The following is a 7,351-nucleotide window of genomic DNA, read 5'->3' as shown; positions in this document are numbered from 1 at the left end:
TGCAAATGTGATCAAGGATCTTGAAATGAGATAATCCTGGGTTATCTCAGTTCAGTTCAGTTCAATCGCTTAGTCGTGTCCAACTCTTTGCAACCCCATGGACCGCAGAACGCCAGGCCTCCCTGCCCTCACCAACTCCCGGAGTTTACCCAAACTCATGTCCATTTAGTCAGTGATGCCATCCAACCATCTCATCCTCTGTTGTCCCCTTCTCCTCCTGCCTTCAATCTTTCCCAGCATCAGGGTCTTTTCAAATGAGTCAGCTCTTCACATCAGGTGGCCAAAGTATTGGAGTTTCAGCTTCAACATCACTCCTTCCAATGAACACCCAGTACTGATCTCCTTCAGAATGGACTGGTCGGAGCTCCTTGCAGTCCAAGGGACTCTCAAGAGTCTTCTCCAACACCACAGTTCAAAAGCATCAATTCTTCAGCACTTAGCTTTCTTTATAGTCCAACTCTCACATCTATACGTGACTACTGGAAAAACTATAGCCTTGACTAGACAGACATCTGTTGGCAAAGTAATGACTCTGCTTTTTAATATGCTGTCCAGGTTGGTCATAACTTTCCTTCCGAGGAGTAAGTGTCTTTTAATTTCATAGCTGTAGTCACCAAATGTAGTGATTTTGGAGCCCCCCAAAATAAAGCCAGCCACTGTTTTCACTGTTTCCACAGTTTCCCCATCTATTTGCCATGAAGTAATGGGACCGGATGCCATGAGCTGAGTTTTCTGAATGTTGAGCTTTAAGCCAACTTTTTCACTCTCCTCTTTCACTTCACTTTCACTTTTCACTTCCATGCATTGGAGAAGGAAATGGCAACCCACTCCAGTGTTCTTGCCTGGAGAATCCCAGGGATGGGGGAGCCTGGTGGGCTTCCGTCTATGGGGTCGCACAGAGTCGGACACGACTGAAGCGACTTAGCAGCAGTAGCAGCAGCTTTCACTTTCATCAAGAGGCTCTTTAGTTCTTCTTTGCTTTCTGCCATAAGAGTGGTGTCATCTGCATATCTGAGGTTATTGGTATTTCTCCTGGCAATCTTGATTCCAGCTTATGCTTCATCCATCCCAGCATTTCTCATGATGTACTCTGCATATAAGTTAAATAAGCAGGGTGACAATATACAGCCTTAACATACTCCTTTTCGTATTTGGAACCAGTCTGTTGTTCCATGTCCAATTCCAACTGTTGTTTCCTGACCTGCATACAGATTTCTCAGGAGGCAGGTCAGATGGTCTGCTATTCCCACCTCTTTCAGAATTTTCCACAGTTTATCGTGATCCACACAGTCAATGGCTTTGGCATAGTCAATAAAGCAGAAATAGATGTTTTTCTGGAACTCTCTTGCTTTTTCATTGATCCAACAGATGTTGACAATTTGATCTCTGGTTCCTCTGCCTTTTCCAAAATCAGCTTGAACATCTGCAAATTCACGGTTCATGAACTGTTGAAGCCTGACTTGGAGAATTTTGAGCATTACTTTGTTAGCGTGTGAGATGAGTGCAATTGTGCGATAATTTGAGCATTCTTTGGCATTGCCTTTCTTTGGGATTGGAATGAAAACTGACCTTTTCCAGTTCTGTGGCCACTGCTGCGTTGTCCAAATTTGCTGGCATATTGAGTGCAGCACTTTCACAGCATCATCTTTCAGGATTTGAAATAACTCAGCTGGAATTCCATCACCTCCACTAGCTTTGTTCGTAGTGATGTTTCCTAAGGCCCACTTGACTTTGCATTCTAGGATGTCTGGCTCTAGGTAAGTGATCACACCATCGTGATTATCTGGGTTGTGAAGATCTTTTTGTATAGTTCTTCTGTGTATTCTTGCCACCTCTTCTTAATATCTTCTGCTTCTGTTAGGTCGATACCATTTCTGTCCTTTATTGTGCCCATCTTTTCATGAAATGTTCCCTTGGTATCTCTAATTTTCTTGAAGAGATCTCTAGACTTTCCCATTCTATTGTTTTCCTCTATTTCTTTGCACTGATTGCTGAGGAAGACTTTCTTATCTCTCCTTGCTATTCTTTGGAACTCTGTATTTAAATGGGTGTATCTTTTCTTTTCTCCTTTGCCTTTTGCTTCTCTTCTATTCACAGCTATTTGTAAGGCCTCCTCAGACAGCCATTTTGCTTTTTTGCATTTCTTTTCCACTGGGGTGGTCTTGATCCCTGTCTCCTGTACAATGTCACGAACCTCCGTCCATAGTTCATCAGGCACTCTATCAATCAAATCTAGTCCCTTAAATCTATTTTCACTTCCACTGTATAATCACAAGGGATTTGATTTAGGTCATACTTGAATGGTCTAGTGGTTTTCCCTACTTTCTTCATTTCAAGTCTGAATTTGGCAATAAGGAGTTCATGATCTGAGCCACAGTCAGCTCCCGGTCTTGTTTTTGCTGACTGTATAGAGCTTCTCCATCTTTGGCTGCAAAGAATATAATCAGTCTGATTTCCGTGTTGACCATCTGGTGATATCCATGTGTAGAGTCTTCTCTTGTGTTGTTGGAAGAGGGTGTTTGCTATGACCAGTGCGTTCTCTTGGTAAAACTCTATTAGCCTTTGCCCTGCTTCATTCTGTACTCCAAGGCCAAATTTGCCTGTTACTCCAGGTGTTTCTTGACTTCCCACTTTTGCATTCCAGTCCATATAATGAAAAGGACATCTATTTTGGGTATTAGTTCTAAAAGGTCTTGTAGGTCTTCATAGAACCATTCAACATTCTGCATTACTGGTCAGGACACAGACTTGGATTACTGTGATACTGAATGGTTTGCCTTGGAAACGAACAGAGATCATTCTGTTGTTCTTGAGATTGGATCCAAGTACTGCATTTCGGACTCTTTTGTTGACTGTAATGGCTACTCCATTTCTTCTAAGGGATTCTTGCCCACAGTAGTGGATATAATGGATTATCTCAGTGTGCCCTGAATCCAGGGGCTTATGAAGGGAAGAATAAGGGGATTTGAGACAGCCAGATGAGGAGGAGGAGGCTATGTGAAAATGGAGCAGAGAGATGGAACCACAAGCCAAGGAATGCCAACAGCCACAAGATGCTGGGAGAGACAAAGACTGGATCCTCCCCCACAGAACTGGGGGGAGTCCATCTTGATTTTGGACTTCTGGCCTCCAGGACTTGAGAGAATAAGCTTCTGTTGTTTTAAGCCACCAAGACTGTGGTCATTTGTTACAGCAGCTGTAGGAAACTATTACACACATACTGCTCAGATTTTTCGGGTCTTGGGAAAAGGAGTTGTACAAAGTTGTTAAAAAGATCAAGGGTACCAGTGGATTGTGGAAGCTACAGTGATATAGCACTTCATCTCTCCCCCATCAGAACTGCAATGCTTTTTATTGGAATGTACTTTTTTATAAGATGCAGAGCTCATATGTTATATAAATTTTATGCGTCAATAAAGGCAAATATAGATTCACTACTTGTCTTCATAATTTTATAGTTTACTCTCTCTCTCGATTTCTCTCCCTCTGAGTTCTGACCGCTCTTCAGTGAAAAGGGGGTTATAAGCACTCTGGTTTGATGGAAAAGTAATTTTTTGATTAGAATATGAGCTGAAATTACTCTTCCACTGAACAGAAACATAAATGCCATAACGCTACCTTAGGAACACTGCTAGTGGGTCACCATGGCTGCGAAGTTCAGGGCTGTTCCCTTTTATTTATTTTTTTTAGATTTACTTATTTGTTTTATTTTTGGCTGTGCTGGGTCTTCATCGCTGCACGTGGGTTTTCTCTAGTTGCTGCGAGAAGGGGCCTCTCTTTGTTGCAGTGCTCAGGCTCCTCGTCACGGTGGCTTGTCTTGTCGTGGAGCACAGGTATGAGGTGCATGGGCTCCGTAGCTGGGGCACATGGGCTCAGTTGGTCTGTGGCATGTGGAATCTTCCTGGACCAGGGATCAAACCAGTGTCCCTTGCATTGCAAGGCAGATTCTTAACCAGTGGACCACCAGGGAAACAGAGCTGTTACCTTTTAACCATTACCTGCCTAAATATCATCTGTGTTATCCTTTAACAACCATTTAAACATCTGACTTTATGAGGATAACTTTATAGGATAGGTCAGGGGTCTTGTATCAGGTTTCCCGCAACAAACTCTGAGATGGAGTTTCTGAATCAAGTGACTTTGGGAGGAGCATGCTCTCAGGTGAAATATGTTAGGGAATAAGGGAAGGAGGAGAACGCAGGGGAAAAAGTCAGACAAAAACGAAAGTTCGGGGAAGTCTAGCTTCAGTCTAATGAGCTGGAGTGGGTGTAGCACTACAGAATTCCATGTCCCGCCCCCGGCAAGAGTCCAGGGCTTTTGTAACCTGTATTAATCACTCATTAGCTGCAGACTACCTTCCTCCTGGGGAAAGCATAGCATCTTGAGCATCTCTGAGCAAGGAGGCGCCTTCTGGAGAAGGACATGGTGTGAGTCATTGGTAACCAGTGCTCATGGCAGCCTGAGATGGGCACACCAGCAGGTAAAGGGAAACTGATCAGGGTATCAGCTGCATCAAAGGATGCAGAGTGTGTACATGTTAAGTTGCTTCAGTCATGTCCAACTCTTTGTAACCCCATGGACTGTAGCTCACCAGGCTCCTCTGTCCATGGGATTCTCCAGGCAAGAATACTGGAGTGGGTGCTCGCTTCGGCAGCACATATACTAAAATTGGAACGATACAGAGAAGATTAGCATGGCCCCTGCGCATGGATGACACGCAAATTCGTGAAGCGTTCCATATTTTTAGCAAAAATAAACAAATGGGACCTAATTAAACTTAAAAGCTTCTGCACAACTAAGGAAACTATTAGCAAGATGAAAAGTCAGGCTTCAGAATGGGAGAAGCTAATAGCAAATGAAGCAACGGACAAACAACTAATCTCAAAAATATACAAGCAACTCCTACAGCTCAACTCCAGAAAAATAAATGACCCAATCAAAAAATGGGCCAAAGAACTAAATAGACATTTCTCCAAAGAGGACATACAGATGGCTAACAAACACATGAAAAGATTCTCAACATCACTCATCAGAGAAATGCAAATCAAAACCACTATGAGGTACCATTTCATGCCAGTCAGAATGGCTGCAGTCCATAAGTCTACAAGCAATAAATGCTGGAGAGGGTGTGGAGAAAAGGGAACCCTCTTACACTGTTGGTGGGAATGCAAACTAGTACAGCCACTATGGAGAACAGTGTGGAGATTCCTTAAAAAACTGGAAATAGAACTGCCTTATGATCCAGCAATCCCACTGCTGGGCATACACACTGAGGAAACCAGAAGGGAAAGAGACACGTGTACCCCAATGTTCATTGCAGCACTGTTTATAATAGCCAGGACATGGAAGCAACCTAGATGCCCATCAGCAGATGAATGGATAAGAAAGCTGTGGTACATATACACAATGGAGTATTACTCAGCCATTAAAAAGAATACATTTGAATCAGTTCTAATGAGATGGATGAAACTGGAACCTATTATACAGAGTGAAGTAAGCCAGAAAGAAAAACACCAATGCATATATATGGAATTTAGAAAGATGGTAACAATAACCCTGTGTACGAGACAGCAAAAGAGACACCGATGTATAGATCAGTCTTATGGACTCTGTGGGAGAGGGAAAGGGTGGGGAGATTTGGGAGAATAGCATTGAAACATGTATAATATCATGTATGAAACGAGTCGCCAGTCCAGGTTCGATGCACGGTACTGGATGCTTGGGGCTGGGTTATTGGGACGACCCAGAGGGAGGGTAGGGGAGGGAGGAGGGAGGAGGGTTCAGGATGGGGAACGCGGGTATACCTGTAGCGGATTCATTTCGATATTTGGCAAAACTAATACAATATTGTAAAGTTTAAAAATAAAATAAAATTAAAAAAAAAAAAAAGAATACTGGAGTGGGTTACGATGCCCTCCTCCAGGGATCTTCCTGACCCAGGGATCGAACTCGAGTCTCTTAAGCCTCCGGTATTGGCAATGAGTTCTTTACCACTAGCACCACCTCGGAAGTCCAAGGATGCGGGGACTTAGCTTCAGATTGCGTCTCTGATCACACGGTTGATCATATCAGTGGCCGCATCAGCTATCAGAGAACTCACTGAAAGAAAAAAAAAAAACGCTTGCATTACGAAAGATTATTGGAATTTCACGAGTCTTTCGAATCATGTCATGGAGACACGATCAGCAAATACTTTCAAATCTTAATAGGAATAATGTGGGAAGAGCGTCTTTTGTAGAGAAGTCGGTTGTTAGAACGCACGTGTAAGCAGGAGCCCAGTCACAAGTTTGGCAGTGCTTCTATGGCCAGGGCTGAGTTCCATCATGTTTATGTTCATGGTCTGTCAGCCACGTGAGTGTCTGTCTGTGTCAGTGTAGATTATTTTAGTCTATAAGGTCCTAGTGGGGACAGGTCCCAATGTATATATTGTTCTCTGAGTCACTTCAGTCGTGTCCGACTCTGTGAGACCCCATAGACGGCAGCCCACCAGGCTCCCCCGTCCCTGGGATTCTCCAGGCAAGAACACTGGAGTGGGTTGCCATTTCCTTCTCCAGGGAGTCTTCCTGACCCAGGGATTGAACCCTGGTCTCCTGCACTGCAGGCAGTTTCTTTACCCACTGAGCTACCCAGGAAGCCCTATTTGCTTTGGGATGATGGCAACAGTGTTCTACTTAATAATTGCCCAGGTTTTAGCCATGTGACTAAGACAGCCTCCGAAGCAGGATGCCCACACTCAAACAATTCCAGGAACCAGACAGCCAGTGTAAAAGAGTGAAGCTGATGGTGCATAGAGCAGTAGAGATCAGTGGGAGCTGTCACAGACTAGAGACTGTAAAGGAATTCAAATCAGAAAGCTTGAAACACGACACGGGCCAAACAAAACACTTCTGTGGCTCAGACCTGGTTAAAATGTCACCAGTTAGTGGCCTACAGGCTGATCGGAGCTCAGAGCTGGAAAATCAGGCCAATTACAGATGTCCTGGATGGGCTCTGCTGTCTTACATTTGTCTGGCTCCCTGAAGAGTCAAAAACTATTATTATTTCAAAACCAGCATGAGATATCACCCCACCCCTGTCAGAACGGCTATCATCAAAAAGTCCACAGATGACAAACGTCGACGAAGATGTGGAGGAAAGTGAACCCACGTGAATGGTTGGTGGAACTGTAAATTGACACCCCCACGGTGGAAAACAGGGTGGAGGTTTCTTTTAAAAAGTGAAAATAGAACTACCATCTGACCTAGCAATTCCACTCCTATGTATATAAACGGAAAAAACAAAAGTATTAGTTCAAAAAGATACACGCACCCCCGTGTTCATAGCAGCTTTATTTACAGTCGCCGAGACACGA

General features: G+C 43.8%; 1 non-coding gene across 1 annotated transcript; it reads left to right on the top strand.

Annotated features, from left to right (window-relative positions):
* The first annotated feature begins 4,638 nt into the window (after nt 1-4,638).
* LOC113882341 lies at nt 4,639-4,745 on the top strand. The gene has a single exon (XR_003508350.1). It is a non-coding gene; the product is annotated as a U6 spliceosomal RNA (small nuclear RNA).
* The last annotated feature ends 2,606 nt before the right edge of the window (nt 4,746-7,351 follow it).

This window comes from Bos indicus x Bos taurus, chromosome 23 (assembly GCF_003369695.1).
Source record: "Bos indicus x Bos taurus breed Angus x Brahman F1 hybrid chromosome 23, Bos_hybrid_MaternalHap_v2.0, whole genome shotgun sequence".
NCBI classification, from domain to species: Eukaryota; Metazoa; Chordata; class Mammalia; order Artiodactyla; family Bovidae; genus Bos; species Bos indicus x Bos taurus.
Note: the sequence above shows the minus strand (reverse complement) of the source record. Positions and strands in the feature narration are given on the sequence as shown.